The sequence below is a fragment of the Nannospalax galili genome, unplaced genomic scaffold, assembly GCF_000622305.1.
Source record: "Nannospalax galili isolate Female #2095 unplaced genomic scaffold, S.galili_v1.0 scaffold72, whole genome shotgun sequence".
In the NCBI taxonomy this organism is placed as follows: domain Eukaryota; kingdom Metazoa; phylum Chordata; class Mammalia; order Rodentia; family Spalacidae; genus Nannospalax; species Nannospalax galili.
Window position 1 is genome coordinate 4563864 of NW_008336933.1, and position 8763 is coordinate 4572626.

The window sequence follows — 8763 nt, forward strand, 5'->3', positions numbered from 1 at the left end:
ATTCCTGACCCCAATGAATGCAGTGGGCACTAGACCCTCTGCCCTTCCTTGACATGTATAAGGAAGGATGATGAAATACATCTTCCAAACAGAGGATAATGCTTGCTAGAAAGGTCAAAATTGACACCTGTGGTGAGATTCCAAGGGAATATACTGTGGCTTCTTTCAATCCCCAGCCTTAGTCCTGTCTGACTAGTATAACATCAGCATTCTAATAAGGAATTTGCAGTAAGGATCATTCAATACTCCTTCTGTTGGTAGGTCTTGAATCTGTATAATTTCCATAAGTTTTAACCTCTATGGCTATTGAAGGCCAAGAAACGTGTTTATATCTGTCTATGCATCTCAACTTTATAAGTATTCTAACTACTTCATAGAAACTCATAGTCATTTAAATATAGTTTAAGTTACTGTATTTGCTCACTTTGGGCAACAAGACTCTTCCTGTAGATACTTAATGTTCCCATCACTGACTTCCTTCATCACTCACCTCTGCTCTCACCACTGTGCTTACTAAGAGCTTGAGGTATCAGACATTCACCTCCACTATCACCTATCAGCTTTGTATGCAGACTATGCACACAGTTTTGCTTTGTGCGTTAGTGAATTGTTGCCTCAGACAGTGAACTTTAAAAAGCATATCCTATGAACAGAACTTAGACTCATATGTGAGTGTCATATAAAGGCTCAATAAAAGTTTGCTGTCTAAAAGAGGGGACTGAGAATACAGAGGTGAGATTATGGCCAGGTCTTTGTTGTGTATAAAGTTGAGACCCCCATATGGCCTAGACATATTAAAACAAATTAGGTGATAGACCTGTGTCCCCACAAAATATTCTGAATAAATATGTGCATTTTATGAATATAAGTAGACATTTGCATGTTCGGCTATATTTTATTTAATTATGAGGTCAGTTGATAAGTCAAATTTAGTTTAAAAGACACTGTGACAGCGTCTCTGAGCTACACCTGGCTCAACTGAATTAATGAAATGCCTTCTGGTGCTGCTAGACTGACACTTCTCTTTACTCGGTTCACAAAAGCTTAAGCCTGATGAAGACAGGGGTCACGTTCTGCCTTACTATTACTGCCCGGTTCACACTGGGGTATCTTGAAATAGTCTGTGTTCAGTACATCTTGTTGGATGAACAAATAAACCAACACATCAAATTTCACTTAAATTTATGCTTAGTAAGCTATAAGACAGTGCAGTGAATGCAGGGAAGAAACCGGCAATCAATCAGTTGATATTTTTCTCCTTTTCTGCTTTCTTGGAGGAATGATGTCATTAAGAACAGTATTTTCTGTCCTCCAAAGCACACCTAGCGACATGCTATTCCTTAATCTGTGGCATCTTCTAATACATTATTGTAAAGCATCGTTTTTCAGTATTTTCAAATAGCGTATGTTGCTATGGTTGCTTCTTTATATATGTTTTCCTTTCCATTAAACGTATTTTACTGAACATTGAAGATGAGAAAATGTTTCAACATTTGTGTTTGAATCTTTTACTACGCTTCGTTTATGTAGGTGTGTGGTAGGTAAAGATTCACCAATATACTTCTCTTAAATGCTCCTTATTGAAAAGCATCTTTCTGATGCTCCTGTGCAGGGTGTAACCCACTATAATACTGAAATAAAAATCTAATACGGTCTGCACTGGAATTAATCAGTACCTTTGCATTAGTATTGAGAGACCTATTTAATGGGCTTTTCAGGGATGTTTATGTATGGTCAGGTCCTTAAGGAAAATAGAGAAAGAAAAAAGTGGAGACATTGTCTCTAAAGGCTTCTACTCTTTACGGTCATTTATGAACCAGAGATAACCATTCTGTGGGCTATAGAAAGAGGAGAATTGTCTTTGCAAACAGATGCTCTTCAGAGCTGAATTCTATCATGATAGGCACAGTGCAATGTGCCCTTAGGAAAGAGTACATGTTTATATACAGTTCAAAGGACTGCTTCAAAATTAAAGATAGGTTTCTAGGGGACTATATATCTGTAAATTGAATCATCAGGGCTTTTTTTTTAGCCTACTGAGGATAATTTATGATACTAATAATTAATTTTTCAAGACCATATTAGTAAAATACTTCCTATAAGTTATGCGTATAATTTCAGTGATCTCATTAGTAACTTCATCTCTTATAGACACTAATTGACACTGTTTAATCTCATATTTTTGTCTTACTACTAGCTGTATTACAGTTACAATCTGTAAATAAAAAAATATTTTATTGGATCACTTTTGCTAGCACCAACTGTGTTCTTATTGCCTGAACAGATTATTTATTTATCATTCAGTTCTGTGAAGAAATAGAAATATAAATAAGAAGGAGTTAAAAACTTAAATGCTTGCTGTAAATTTAAAAGAACACTATTAAATTTTCTTTGTATTAAATTCAATGACAATAGACGGATTATGCTAAGTGTCTGTTAAAGAAGCAGATGAAAAATGAATGATTTTTTTCCTTCGGTTAAATATGGTGCTAAGTGGTATGCATAGCATTAAAAGCAAATTACTTCCCACTTCAGCAATCACAGCATGAGCACTTTCTATTGGAAGCTCTGCTTCCGCTCTTCCTTGGTCCTCGGTTTTATTAAATAAATCAACTGATAATGTTTGGATAAGCAGAAGGAACTGCTTTGATGCCATTTGGCATTTCTGTTCTGTAAGGGTCCATTCAAGATGTCTCCGAAATGGCATTTTCTATATATTTCAGTCACTAAGGATTCTCATACCAATGCACATATAGTCAGGTTCATCTGCTGTAGACATGTATGTGAAACTCAAGTTCCTTCTATGACATCCCTTCCAGGTGGCCATCTTAACTAACACTTCTAGAGATGGAAAAAGCAAAGAGCAACTTCAGATGAGAACGCTAACAAAATCCTTCCAATCATCTGAAACCGCTGCTATTGGCTTTAGAGTCCTTGTAAGAGTCCATTGGTATCACAGTGAGGAACTGTGGACATGTGGATTTCCTAAAGCACTAGCTGCTGCCTGGGTGAAAAAGAACAGTTTAAAAACATCCAAATTCTTCACTTCGAATACCGTTCAGTATGCCCAGATTTTCCTTTCTGTGACCAGCGTGGGGTTGTGGAGGGTGGGGTGGGGGGCAAATGCACACAGGGCTGAGTAAGGTACTGGGTACTGACCTGCAGTGAGTCAGCAGTCTTCGGGCATAGGCACAGCATCTTCTGGATGGAGGATTTGCAGGACTGTGATATTTGCAGCTCCCTCCCAGGTAGACTGGAATTTATAGATCTCTCTTGGGTGAGTTTTTCTTAATCTGTTGAGACCCTTGAAGAAGTGGAAATTTTTTTTAAGTGGTATACATTCCTTGAGGAATACTCAGAGTTTGACTATTGGCACTTACTTTCTCTTATTGCTTTATAATAGTTCTTTATTTATTGAAATCAGGAAAAACTTTAAAAATACTCTGTCCCCAAGATTGTAAACTATTTAATATATGATCTGGAGTACAGAAGTTCTAAATTGTAAGTAGCATAACTTTGTAAAGCTTTACTGTGTTGTTTAACACCATGTATGAAACTGGTTATCATTTCCCAGCTGTTTTGAAATGCCATTTTATAATAATAAGCATATTTAGCTTCTCTTTTTTTCTTCAAAGGTGATATTGTTTTCTGTATAGTTTTGTCTCACGCTGGAGCCAGACTCCTTCCATTAATGCAGCTTTCTAATAAATTAGAGATATCCTATCATCAGAGGAATGCTGTTGAGAAAGTTTTGCAAGCAATACTAGAAAATGGGTGTGAACACTATTGAGCACGTCAGGAAGGGGAGTATTGGACCTGGGTGGTAAGGGGTGCCTGAGGGGTTATTAGATAGTTTTTTCTGTTTCTGAGTATCATTGAAAGTTTTCATAACAATAAGCTGAGCAGTCATTTGACAGGGCCTCTTTGGAACAAGAAGGGTGTGATACTATGTATCCTTTAAAGTCGTATGTTCAGATAATAATAAGATGAAGAAATTTCAGTATGTGGCATGCAGAGTTTGGCTGTGCCTGGCAAAAGATCATCCCAGCTGGACTTACTGACTGTTGGTTGATGTTCCCTCATAGAGGGCAAGAGGGTCATGGGACCTTCAGTTGAGTATCCAATTGAATCAGTTGTATGCAATTCTGCCCTAATTGCACATGACCACTGGGAAGGGCTAGAGCATACAGAGGAGGGGGCCTCCTCTGCACAGCTATGAGGACTCTATTATCCATGCTGGGTGCAGACTTTCCAGTGTGGCTGCTTTGGGGGTCACCCAGGATTCTGTCAGTGATCTGTCACCCATGCTCAATAAACAAGCCCAATAAACTCATTGGTTCCCCACGGGGAAGATTGGTTTGTCACTGGGACTTTAGATGGCCAAGTGTTCCAAACTGTCATTGTCTAGTCTTCCTTAGGGTACAAATTTTGCAAAAGATCTGTATACTATGCTATTTCTTATAGAAATGTTTTGTACAAAAAAATCAAAATTATTCACAGGTATGTTATTAGCAGCTATTTATAGGCATTGAGATGACACTTTAAAATTTTTAATTTTCTTTCTAATCTGTATTTCCTGATCTTCTTCAGGATGAGTTCATGATTTTTAGTTATCACTGACACAAGTGTTTCATGTATGACACCCATTGAAGAAATAAGGAAAATTAATGTACTCTCTTCTAGAAAAATAAAAGTTGCTTTACACTTTTGAACACTATCTGTCCAAGAGGGGTGTCCAAAAGTGTCATCTTCAAACATTCTAGAGAATAATCCTCCGTGAAAAGAAATAAAAAGCTATAAACAACAGATTGGCTTGTATAAAAACAGCACTGGATGATAAGCTAAAGAAAATGGAGTAAGGGCAGATGAGCAAAATTTGAAAGCACAGTTGCAAAGCCAACAGTAACCTCAGAGGCCAAAGGGGACAGAATAGATACGAAAAAAAAAAAAAATAATCAAACCCCATCGTTTCCAAGCCTTTCCTAGTTCCCCCTGCCACTTCCTTCCTCCCTCCCTCACTTCCTCCAGAGCCCTGTTCTGACAGTTTTCCAATGCTCTGTCCTTACCACAACCATAGATCCTTTCTCTTCCCCTTATTTTACCCCTTCTGCATTCCATTCTCCTCACCCAGCCCAATTCCCATGGTGGACCCTTGGCCTCCCTCCCTGCTTACACCACCCCTGTCTCTCAAACCTCAAACTTCCTCTTATCACTTGGAGAATCCACAGTCATGGTTGAACCACCTGGGCCTAATTTGTGCCCACTCCCATGCAATTAAGTACAGCTGGAGGAAAATGAGCTCTGGCATGAATTTTACTTTAAAATCAGAACTGTAGCTCTCAAATGACCTTTAGCACTTTCTGGTAGTCATATCTTATTTTCTTATTTCCTTCATCCTGCAGGGATATCGCGATTATACTGTTTTATCCTCTCTTCCCAAGCCTGCAGAGTTTGCTGTGTGCCCAGTCTCCACTGATGAATGAGCTTTCCACTTCCCTGTGAAAGTTGGGGAAATTCCAGTGACGATCCTTACCGGGTACTAATGACTCAATCTTGGAATTCTTGTCTCCAGGAATATGGGAAATACATTTCTATTCTTTATAAATTACCTAGTCTGATCTGAGTTTATCTGTTATAGCAGCAAAAGATAAGGGTAAAACGTGACCCAAATTTCTGCCACTAGCCCTAACATCAATTGAAGATGTTAGCTATGGACCTCAAGAGCCTATTGGATATCTCCACTTAAATAAACACCTCAAAGGCAGCCTGGGCACCTGCAGCCCAGCATCTTCCTCTCTACATTTGCTCAAGTTTTGGCTTTATTCTGTATCATCAAGAGTAGGCGGAACACACTGACAGCTTAGTGACAGCAATCCCGAACCTCAGTGGCTATACTAGCAAAGATCGGGTCATTCTGCCTGCCCACCAAGTGGTAGGCTTTTCTCTGTGTCGTGTTCACCCTCCTGGACCCAGGCTGATGAACTTATTATATGGAGAATTAAATTGATTCCAAAAGATCTACACATTTCTTTTAAATTCATCTGTAATACATTATCAAGTATAGACAGTGATACTCAAAATACCATAGTAATAGTCCAGCTTTATCATGTTTTAGGTACCAGAATATGAATTTACTAGCTATATCATGTCTCCTAAGTGATTGCTTATGAAAATTACTAGCTTAAAAAGAAAAGTTATTTTTTGTTCATACTCTATGGCCATCAGGAGTCTGCTGGGACTCTGTACAGTCTGATTGTCATGGTGTCCATGTTAATTAATTCTCTAGAAATTTTCGACTTGTTTTGGCACAGCCAGGCCAGAAAATAAAGCAGTTTGACTGGCTTCCAGGCAGGAGTGAAAATACCCCTTGCAATGATGAGAACACAGAAAGTTGCATGCTCACAAAAGTTGGATGCTCGGTGAAGAGGGGCCAGTGCAGCCATCAGCAACTGTGCTGGTCCAGCAGCTCCTCCTTTCCTTGTTAGCCTTTCTGAAGCTGCATAGATTGTAGTGAAACTCAGGAATCTGACCACACATTACCTAATTCTTCCCTACCACAAATCCAAGCAGCTGATTGCTCTAGGACTTCTGAGTAGGTTCCCTACCTGTTCACTTCGACCCAGTCTCAACAGATAGGCTAACATCACACTTTTTGTTTATTTGTTTAAGATCTAGAAGCCAGGGGCTGGAGAGATGGCTCAGTAGTTAAGAGCACTGACTACTCTTGCAGAGGACCCAGGTTCGATTCCCAGCACTCACATGGCGGCTACTAACCATCCTTAACTCCAGTTCCAGGGGAATCCAAAGCCTTCTTCTGACCTACGAGGCATTGCACGACACAGGTGCACTCACATACATGCAGGCAATACACTTGTACACATAAAATAAAAATGAAAATAAAATAAAATAAAATAAAACAAGATCTAGAAGCCTCTGAGAGGGAACTGACACTGATTCTAGCCACTCCCAACAGCTATCAAAGTGCCGAAAACAAATCCTGAGTCCATCACTCTCGAATCCAGCCTTGGCAAACAAAAGAGAAATGAGGAGGAACAAAATAGAGGAATGCTTTTGGAAGCTCTTTTCAAGAAACTCTAATGGACTCTGATATGAATATTTGAAATTGTGACTTTTTCTCGTTCCCTGTCTAGAACTTGTAATGCTAATTACTCTTGCCTTTACTTCTTCACATCTCCTATTCACCAGTCAAGGACTTTCTTATCACCCTACAGGTAAGAGTTATGCAATTTGGGAGTCTTTTAGATCGACCCAGTGAAGGGGTACCCCAATTGCCTCACCCTGCATTCCTGTTCAGCATGGAAGAAGTTAGACTGCTTTGCATCCTGATTCCCTGTTGGCAATTTGGGTAACCTCTTCAGAAGATGGTGTGATAAGAATAGGAGGTAGGAATTCACTAGGCAGTTAGGGTAAAAAGACCCCAAAGAAAAGTAGCCAATTTCTTGGCTAAAAGTCAAAATGTCCTTGAGCCTCTTAGCAACATACTCTGTTCCAAAGGCCAAGAATGTCAAAAGCATTTGGGAGCTTTTATCTACTCCCTATAAGATTTTAGGTTTACCTCTCCATACATGTAGTTGTCAGAAAAAAGTGATGGGGAGATATGGGAGAATTTGGAGGGGAGGGAGTGGGCATAGAATTGATCAAAACACCTTATAGGCATGTATGAAATTCTCAATAATTTTTTTTATTTGAAAAAAAAAAAAAGATCTCAACAGATAGGCGAACGTTACACTCTTTGTTTGTTTGTTTGTTTGTTTGAGATTGGGTGCCTCTGTAGTCCCAGATGCCCTAGAATTTGCTATGCAGACCAGTCTGGTCTCAGTCTCACAGAGAACTGCCTGCCTCTGAATTAAAGGTGTAGACCATTATACCTGGCCTTTACATCACACTCTTAATAGAAGGCAGGCTGTGGAACTCTTGCTCAGGCCTCTTCTTCGTGAAGCAGAGCAGGTAACATCCTCACAGTGAAACCAACCACACTCAAGCTGCCCAGACACAACCTCTTCTCATCGGGGTCACCAATGTCCTTGTTCTTCTGTCTTAAAAATCCACACTAGGTTCTTGGTTACAACAACATTTTCACAGCTAGATTTCTCCACAGTTTCACTTGCCTAATGCTTCCATTTCCTGTGTATTTGTTCAAAGGACACCTCCTCACCAGAGGCTAACATTCACTCCTGTATTTAAAAATTGGCTCTCACTCCCCCTTCCCTGTCTGTACTGAGCCCACTAAATCTGATTAAGATTTTCTTTTCAAAGTCTACAGCTCTTAAGTCTTGTAACATGTTCTAGGCACATATTATGTTGTAGTTGAACTGTTTTTACTTTGACAGACAACATGCATACACAGCCACTAAAGATACAAGAACAGAAAGTGCTCTTTAAAAGATGTGCTCATCAGAAAATTTACCTAGGAAAAGACCTATAGCAGCAGTTTGGAAACAAACAAATGAGAACACAAATAATAAGAAAACCCACTAAGCTCTCTACAAGACTTATAAGACAAACTCTTAGTAAATAACCTTAGAAACACCCACTTAGTAATTTGAATCAGAAAAGCACGTACGGCTTTTGAGATCTGTTTGTTTAAAAGCTTTGAATGCAATTCTGACAAACTTTTAGATATTCACCAATGTTGACAAAATACGAAGCCAGAAGAAATTGTGTAGAGGGTATTAATGTTTTTAAAGTATCAACCAAATTCTCCTTTTCTAATGTTGCTACTACATTTATAAGAATATATGC